This window comes from Alexandromys fortis, unplaced genomic scaffold, assembly GCF_014885135.2.
Source record: "Alexandromys fortis isolate MF-2015 unplaced genomic scaffold, M_Fortis_MF-2015_v1.1 scaffold_16, whole genome shotgun sequence".
NCBI classification, from domain to species: Eukaryota; Metazoa; Chordata; class Mammalia; order Rodentia; family Cricetidae; genus Alexandromys; species Alexandromys fortis.
This window is the reverse complement of record NW_026067893.1, coordinates 12,989,249-12,998,738: the sequence shown is the minus strand read 5'-3', so window position 1 is coordinate 12,998,738 and position 9,490 is coordinate 12,989,249. Positions and strand designations below refer to the sequence as shown.

At 46.9% G+C, this 9,490-nt stretch overlaps 1 protein-coding gene across 4 annotated transcripts in view; it reads left to right on the top strand.

Annotated features, from left to right (window-relative positions):
* The window catches only part of Cnnm2 (cyclin and CBS domain divalent metal cation transport mediator 2), a 141,967-nt gene that overhangs the window by 114,639 nt on the left and 17,838 nt on the right, over nt 1–9,490 (top strand). The gene's annotated exons all lie outside the window — the stretch shown is intronic.

Here is a 9,490-nt window from a genome sequence, read left to right as displayed (position 1 = left end):
TTTAAAAGTTTTATGGAGGAGCTGGGATGTGACTCAGTGACCAGAGTGTCCAAGCCCCTGAATTCAATCCCCAGCAGCACAGAAGCCAGGCATGGTGCTGTGTCCTGTCAGCAGCAGGGAGGTGGGGCAACGAGGATCAGGATAAAGCTCATCCCGAGGGCCAACCTGTCTCAAACAAATAGATAAATTAACATTTTTTGAAGAAGAAATTATCCTCCCTTTTTATGTATAAGGAAATCATTTGGTCCATGTTTGATAGGCCATTTAGACATATCTACCTGTGTCTGAATACTTCTGCATGTTATACACTGTAGCTTGTTTTTTGAGCTGATGTCATGGGTTTTATAAGTGGTATGTGTGGTTAATGAACAGGCCTATGGGGGTACTTAAGTTGCAGATGTTGGCAAAAGCCATGTTCTTGCAAACTAGCCAATTATCCGAGGTACCAGAGAATAACAGGACAAAATACCATGCCACCCTCGGTCAATCTGGCATAGCTGTCATCTTTTGCCAAGTACATTCCACCCTAAAATGCTGCCACCCCAGCACAACTCATGCCAGCTTATGGAGCATACTCTCTGCATTTCATGCAATCAGAGGAAGGCAGCACTGCCTGCCTGGGTGCAGCAGAATTTCCTTCTGCAACTCTAGAAAACTTCTCAAGTAATCGATTTGGAAGCTAGAATTACACTATAGAAGCACATCATTTTAATATTATTTGGAACAGGCTCTGTATAGCCTAGGCTGACTTCAAGCTTCCTATGTAACCGAAGGTGACCTTGGCCTTTTTTCACATGTGTGTATGGTATGCACATTTTTTGCATGTGTGCATGCCTGTGCATACATATGAACGTGCTTGCAGAGGCCCAAGTTCATGTTGGGAATCCTATGTTCTTCTTAGCCACTGCAGCAGGGGCTCTTGCACATATGGCTAGCCTAGTCTCGCTGGCCAGCTGGCTCTGTGTCTGCCTTCTGAGGCTGGAGGTAGAAGTAGGCCGCCACACCCAGCTGGTATTGGGGTGGGTTTCTGTGGTCTTCATGGTTGGGCAGCAAGTGTTCAACCTTCAAAGTTGTCTTCCCTGAGCTTGAACTTCTGATCCTTGCATCCACAGTCCTGGGATCATGTGATTGTGCCACCACACCTGGTTTGCGTGGCTGAAGCCACACCCACGGCTGAGTATCCTTGGCAAGCACGCTACCAGCTGACCTGTCTCCCTTGCCCGTCATTTAAATCTTTTACTTTAAATCTCATATTAAATAAAATTAAGTTTATTCAAAGAAATGATTTAAGTGAGCCTAATTGAAAGAATATTTGTCACATATTATAAACAATATATAAACTATGTATGAATAAAAGCAAAACTTGAAGTTTTGTTTTAAAAAGTAAACTTTTAAAATGTTAATGAATTTTATTAAATGAGATGATAAGGGCAGTAGGAGCACAATAAGTCACAACGAACTCTGTCGGCTCTGCTTGTCTTAAATAACTTCTAGTAGCACACATCTAAAGGTAGAAACGTGGCGGAGTGCTTGCCTAGCGAGTGAGGACCTGAGTTCCTCCCCAGAACCCAAGTACAGGGTTGAGCGCATGTGTGTAATCCCAGCACCAGGGCGGGGGGTGGGGGGGGGCCCAGCTGGGTCCCTAGGGCACTTTGACCAGTCAGCCCAGCCTAAATCCGTGAGCCCCAGGCCAATGAGAGACCCATCTAAAACACATGGAGGGACATAGCTCAAAGAACACTGCCTCCTAAGGTTGTTCTCTAGCCTCCATAAGCACACATCTGCTTGCACAACCGTACATGCATGCATGCCATGGTGAGCATGTAGACGTCAGAGGATAGCCTGTGTGTGTGTGGGGGGGTCCTGTTCTCTTCCACCTTGTTGGTTTCAAAATCCCACAATAGCCCTCAGGTGTGATGGCAGGTGACATTCCCTCTGGGCCACTTTTCGGGTCTCCAAGACACGTAATTATGATGCCAGTGTTTTCCCACCAGCACACCAAGAGCGCTGAGACAGTCATTTAAAATTATATAACCTGTAAAACAAAATTAAGACTTAGAGATAGCCAAACAGAAAAGCTAGAGAAATATTCTTTTTGGAGGGTTAGTTTAGCTTTTCTGGGGCAGGATATTGTATTCTGTCAGGCTGGCCTCATACTTGCTATATAGGCAAGGATGACCTTGAACTCTTGACCCTCCTGTCTTTTCCACCTAAGTATTGGGAATATAGACATGAATCATCACAATTGATATGTGATTCATAAAAGGGGTCATATATCACAGTAATATATACTGTGTCCTAGCGTATAGTGCAGTAATATATACTGTGTGCTAGTGTATATTAGAGTAATATATACTGTCCTAGCGAATAGTGCAGTAATATATACTGTGTGCTAGTGTGTATTAGAGTAATATATACTGTGTCCTAGCGTATAGTACAGTAATACATACTGTGTACTAGTGTATATTAGAGTAATATATACTGTGTCCTAGCGTATAGTACAGTAATACATACTGTGTACTAGCATATAGTGCAATAATATATACGGGGTCCTCGTATGTAGTACAGTAAATAAAGTCAAGTTTCATAAAACTACCTAGGTAGATGATGATGAAATTAGGAATAAAATACTGCACAGTGATGGTCTAGGATGCACCCATTAGGAGAGTGTGGCAGTGCACACCTATAATCCCCGCATTGAAGAAGTAGAGGCAGGAGGATCAGAAGTCCCAGGTCACCTTTGGCTACATATTGAGTTTGAGGCCAGCCTGAATTGTGTGAGCCCTTGCCTTTTTGTCTTTTTTTTTTTTCCTGAAGCTGAGGATCGAACCCAGGGCCTTGCGCTTGCTAGGCAAGCGCTCTACCACTGAGCTAAATCCCCAACCCCTGAGCCCTTGCCTTTTTAAAAAAGAAAAAAGTCTTTGAAATATGTAATTAAACTTTTAGTTTCCAACTTGAAATAGCATTATATACTTTTATGTATATAATTATGTAATAAATACACAATTGAAAAGATCAGTGAATATAATATATTCTAGTTTGTGTAGAAGAAAATTAAATTTCACTGTTTTTCCACAGAAACTTACACACAGAGCTCTGGGAATCCACCGCTGTATTGTCCCACACCTTGTGGGTTACAGATATGTATAGCTGCACCTGGCCTCTGTTGGGGTTGGGGGTCAAATCCAGGTCCATATGCCTGCTGGCATGCTCTTTACCCACTGAGCCACTTTCCCAGATTCTCTATTTATTCTTTGTTACAAGCCAGGCGGTGGTGGCTTATGCCTTTAAGCCCAGCACTCAGGAGGCAGAGGCAGGCTGATTTCTGTGAGTTCAAGGCCAGCCTGGTTCCAGGACAGGCTCCAAAGCTACAGAGAAACCCTCTCTCAAAATACCAAAACCCAAATTGCCATCTCAATTATGTATCCAGAGTGACGGACCTCACAGCATTCCTGCTTGTGAATGTCCGTGTTTCGGCTGTTTCCATCTTCAGGGAGCGCCCGCTGGCCTCTTCTCAGCCCGCTGGCCTCCTCCCCCATTCTCCTCTGCTCACATTGTAGTTTTGTTTGCTTCTGCATATGACAGGAAGCATTTTCCCCAAGTAAATTCATAAATAATATAATTTGTTTTGTTTTCCAAGGCAGGGTTTCTCTGTGTAGCCCTGGCTGTCCTGAAACACACTCCATAGACCAAGTTAACCTCAAACTCAAAGATCCGCCTGCCTCAGTCTCCTGCAGGCTAGGATTGAAGGCCTCCACCACCACTGCCCAGCAAATAATGTAATTTTTAAAATAAAAAATAAATGACAAACAGAAAAGGGGCTTATAAATAGAGTGTAGTCCCTAACTGACAGGCTCATGAAAGCCGTTTACAGTACCGTCCATGGAAACAAACAGCAAACCTGCTGGAAAATGGTAGAAATTCTCGCATGTCAAGAGATTGGCCAGGTCTGAGTTGATAACACGAGGGAGCATTATGTAGTAAAGAAGCATAAACAACTGTCAAGCTGGAGAGACGGCTCAGCATTTAGAGCACTGGCTGCTCTTGCAGAGGACCCAGATTTGGTTCCTAGCACCCACATGGCAGCCCCAGTTCCAGGGGATCCAATGCCTTCCTCTGGCCTCCATGGACATGCATGTGGTGTGCCTACAGGCAACAGAATAAATCTAACAAGTTGATTGTGTGTGAACAGTCATTGTAACTGCTGGACATGGCTTTCCTGCTCAAAGGCAAGAGGAGCCAGATCACTGTCTTTGTGGTGCTGCTGGTCCTCTGAGGAGTAGCAAATTTAATGAGCCAAAGAGAAGAGTGCCCTGCCCTTCCCAGCCCTATCTCTGGGGGCATAGTGGACAGGAACTTTCTTACTCTTGTTGCTCATTTCATCTGTAAATTCATGCTCTCTCTTCTCCTTTTTTCTTTTTCAGCTGCTCCAGTCCTACTTTTAAAAGCTTCTGGTACAGATTTCAAAGATAATTTTTGCCCTAAAATAGGTTTACTCTTTCAGATTAGTATTTAAAACTAAGCGTGTGATTAGCCCCACTTGTCCAATATAGTAAAGGCCTGCTCTGCCTTAAGCACACCTGAGCCTCTGATCCTGGGAGACTGACCTCTGTGTTCCTTGGCTGCAGTTGTGCGACCCTGAATATTCTCACGGTAGCACTGCTGTTTAATCTGCAGTGGGCATGCCTGACCTGTCTCTGTGAGGTCACTGCCTTCCATTCTCTCCTGCTCCTGAAGCATGCAGGGTCTTGGTAAATGCAGATCCCTATGGTCTTGGTTTCTGACAAGCTCCCGCTGATGCAGAAGCCAGGCCTAGCCACTGCCGCTTGGCTCCAGTATGATGTAAGCACCCAGGCAAAGGGTCCACCAGAGGATGAAAATGTGTACAATTAATATCTGGCCACCAGTTTTTTAAAAGTATACATTCTGAAGTGAACTTGCAGAGCCCCAGGCTTCTGTGTGCAGCCGCCACATAGGAAATCACGCCTAGCGAGCATGCACGCTCCAGAGTCCCACACGGAGCACAGGCATCTCTGAGTGGCATGGCCAAGAACCACCCCCATGTTTGTGCTCTTAGCATCCAGTTACCCTTACTGTCTTTCCACCCCCCCCCCACACCTTGTTTTTCATTCACAAGATCTCATACAGCCCAGGCCGGCCTTAAGCATGTTACATAATTGAGTATGACCATGAACTGCCTACTTCTCCTGAGTGCTGGGTTTGCAGGAGTGTGCCAGGCTTTACAAGAATCTTTGTACATGTCAGGCAAGCACCCTACCAACTGAACTATGTCCTTTCTGATGACAAGCCCCACTGGGTGTGTTGTGATGGCAACCTAAAACGAACAAGCATAGCCAGAGCCTAGCCTGAGAATGAATGAGCCCATGGGAGCTGGCCAGTGTGGGAGAAGTCTTTGGTCTGCCTCAGTCGGCCACTAACCACCCAAGGTTATCTACTCTGTAGCGTACTGGGCCATATGGACTAAGATAGCATGGCTTCTGACTATGAAGCTGGTGGCGGGAGCTGACTAGCATGCGTAGGCTCTTAGAAAGACGCCAGCTAGCACATCATCCAGAGGAAGGGGTGGGGACCCTGTGCCTGAGTTCTTTCTCAGGCAGCCATCCTTGCTTGGCACTACTATGCCTCCTTCCAGAGCCTTTTAAAAACTAGGAAGAATTATTTTTAGACAGGGCCTTGTATGTAGCCCTGGCTGGCCTTGAACTTGTAGTCTTGCTGTCTCTACCTCCTAGAGTATTGGGATTATAGTGGTGTCCCAACATATCTGGCTAAGCCTCCTTCCCGACCTGTCTGCTTAAACTCTGAGAAAGCCTGGAGTCCATCATGTCCTGTCCTGATTTATTTTCTTTTTGTACTTTTAGAGAACAAGCTTCTGAATATTTTAAAAGTAAAATCAATAATGTAGATCCTTTCCTGTATGGAAAAGTTATGTGCAAAGACACCTATTGATCCCAAGCCATTTCTCTGTAGGGATGGCCCTCATCTCATTCACACTGCTGCGGTTATTTCAAATGATCTTTCTGAAACTACTGATGCTTAAATGACAGGTGTCTCTGGGTGTCGCTAACCCTGCCTGTCAGATAAATGTTCCTCTGTGGAGGGTGGGCGGTTGGGAGGATGGGGGGGGCATGGGGGAGGACGGCCTGGGCAGGAGGGCAGCCTGGAGGGGGGGTACAAGGGAAAGGGAGGTCTGGGGTGGGGACTGGAGGGGGAGGGGAGCCTGGGCGGGGACAGGTTTACACTAGCAAATGGAGAACTATAGAATGCTAGGGCTGTAAGGATCCATGAATATGTTGTGATTTCAATATTTTTAAGTTTATTTTATTATTTTATGTATTTGAGCATTTTCCTGCATTATTTCTGTGCAGTGTGGTGTACCTGGTGCCCTCAGCAGTCAGAAGAGGGCATCAGATGCCCCAGAACTGGAGTTGAGTGATTATGAGCCGCCTTGTGGGTGCTGGCAACCAATGGGTCCTCTGCACGAGCAGCCAGTGCTCCAAACTGCTCACTATCTGTCTAGCCCTCTATTGTGATTTCATTCTCGCTTATTATATTCCTTCTGTTTGTTTGCTTTTCAAGACAGGGTTTCTCTGTGTAGCCCTGACTGTCCTGGAACTCACTCTGTAGTCTAGGCTGGCCTCGAACTCACAGAGATCCACCTGCCTCTGCCTCCCGAGTGCTGGGATTAAAGGCATGCACCACCATCACCAGGCTTCATATGTTACTTTTTATAATCTGGGCACTATTTGTCTTTTCTGCCAAAACTGTGTGGGGTCAGAAGACAGCCTGCAGGGCTGGTCTCGTCCCCATCATGTGGATCCCAGGGCTCAAACTTGAGCGCTCAGGCTTGGCCACAGCCACCTTTGCCTGCTGAGCCATCTTTCCAGCCCTATTGTCTTTATTCTGTATTTGTTTGTTTGTTGGGAATTTCAGTGTATGCCCTGTATTTTAATCATGCTCCACCCCCCCCCCTTTCTGTCAGGCTTTTTAATCTGTTGTCATTTTGTCAGTGGCTCTGAGCATGGCTGTAACACTGTCGCCAGGAGAGGAGAATGGTTGTAGGACGTTTTCACAGAGCAGTTCATGTTTAGTCTGCAGGAGTGTTTGTGGAAACCACATTTTCTAGATTGGAAGGGCAGGTAAAACAAGCGGTCTTTTCTGAGATGACGGCAGCAGTAGACGATGAGATACAGAATGCGCGGGCTCTTACCTGCTGCCAGTTCTCGGACCCATAGACGTGGGAGGCACTGCCTAGTGTGTCCACGAAGCTGACCTGACGGTTGAGACTCCGGCAGCCGAGAGGAGAGTCGGCAGTATGCTCTACCCCACCTGGTGCCTGCCCAGAAGGATGTAGGGGGTGACTGTGGCCTTGGGTGTGGGTGTGGAATCTCTCTGTAACCATCCTTAATTAGTCAGAAGACCTGACCTTGTGCCTTTGTGGGCGTATTTTGGAGACCAGAAAACAGTTTCCAGATCTGGGGCCATTGCTCTCAAACAGCCAAAACATGAAACTCCAAACCTTGCATATTCCTGAAGTTACCTGAAAAGCTATCTCCTACCCAGTTCACACCCTCATACTGATCACCCAGTTCGCACCTCATACGGATTACCCAGTTATACCTCATATGGGTCACCCAGTTCACACCCCATACAGATCACCCAGTTCAAACCCTCATACAGATTACCCAGTTCACACCTCATACTGATTCCTCAGTTCACAACTCACATGGATTACCCAGTTCACACCCTCATAAGAATTACCCAGGTCACACCTCATACAGATCACCCAGTTCAAACCCTCATACAGATCACCCTGTTCAAACCCTCATACTGATCATCCTGATCATACCTCATACTGATTGCCCCTCTGGAACATAGCTCAGAGGATGAGAGCTGGCTCCCCAGGGCTCTCAGCACCTCCTTGTAGGGAGGGCCTGGCTGCATGGCTAGGAAACTTTTACACTTGCTCCTTTGCAGGTTGCTTTAAAATTATAGGTTGAAAGGCGGGGAGGGCAGCCGAGCAGTGGGGCACTGCCTGGCATGCACAAGGGGAGGGTTACAGCTGCAAGCACCACACAGACAAAAGTGATCTATATATTTTTTAATTTTTTTATTAGTTTGTATCGAGCTATATATTTTTTCTCTGCTCCCCTTCCTTCATCTGCCCTTTCCTATGGTCCCCATGCTCCCAATTTACTCAGGATATCTTGTCTTTTTCTACTTCCCATATAGATTAGATCCATGTATGTCTCCCTTAGGGTCCTCTTTGTTGTCTAGTTTCTCTGGGATTATGAATTGTAGGCTGGTTTTTCTTTGCTTTATGTCTAAAAGCCACTTATGAGTGAGTACATATGATATTTGTCTTTCTGGGTCTGGGATATCTCACTCAATATGATGTTTTCTAGATCCATCCATTTGCTCACAAATTAAGTGATCTGTATTTTAAGTTCCTTCCGTATTCCAGGAGTTGGTTGCGACGAGGCAAGCTAGTATTTCCATGAGGTGAAGAGAGGCTTAGGTAGGGTTCTGAAGATGTGAGGTGCAAAAGGAGGGTCTCCCCAAATCCAGAGTGAAATGCACTCTAGGAGGAGGTCTTCTGGATACCGGATTTCACACGAGTGGGGTGTAGGTGTTGAGAGGCTTTCCCAGCTCCTCCTCCCCAGGCTGTAGGAGGGACCAGCTGTGCCTGCCTCCTAGCGCTGTGTTAGCCCCCTGCCTGCCTGCCTTCTCCTCCTCCCTCTCTTTTGATAGTCTCATGTAGTCCAGAATGATTTTGGAGTCCTCATCCTGTTGCCTCTTACTACCCACGTCCTGGGATTACAGGCATGTGCCACCATGCCCCGTTTAGTGGTTCCTTTTCAGCAGTGGTAGCTTGCTGTTTGCCCCTTGCACAGAATGTCCTGGGGGAGGTGATGGGGTGATGTGAACAAGATACCCTGGCCCTTGGCTGGGGAGTCTGAGGCCGGAACAGGCTGCTGAGGACCTCAGGGCTGGTGGTCACCCCTCAGGCTGCAGGGATGGAAGAGGCGATGGGAGAGGAGAGGTCTCAGGCTGGAGCAGGCCAATGCTTAGAGGAGTTTGTTCAGAGGGGGAGCCTCTCTCAGGCTGCTTCCCCAGCAGTGCCCTCAGAGAGCTCAGGTCCCTGGACCAGTTCACACCCCTGTTCCATGGACACATGGCGTGCTGACCCTGCTCCTGCTGCTTCCCAGCTCCGGCTTCTCCTGGGGCAGCCAGGAGAGTCTCCCCAGCATTTGTCACACCAATTGTATTACTGAGGGCGCTCGAAGAGCTGGGGACATGGGAACAACGTTAAGTGAACCCACAGACACTGACCTTTTTATTGTTAGTTCTGTGCGTTCAGTCAAGTCCAGTTCCCTAGTTGAAATGAATATACCCTCCCTTTTATTTCTCAAAGCTTGTCTTCTTGGGATTGGGGGAGTGGAGTTTGGATAAACCCAGGAAGAACTAGTTT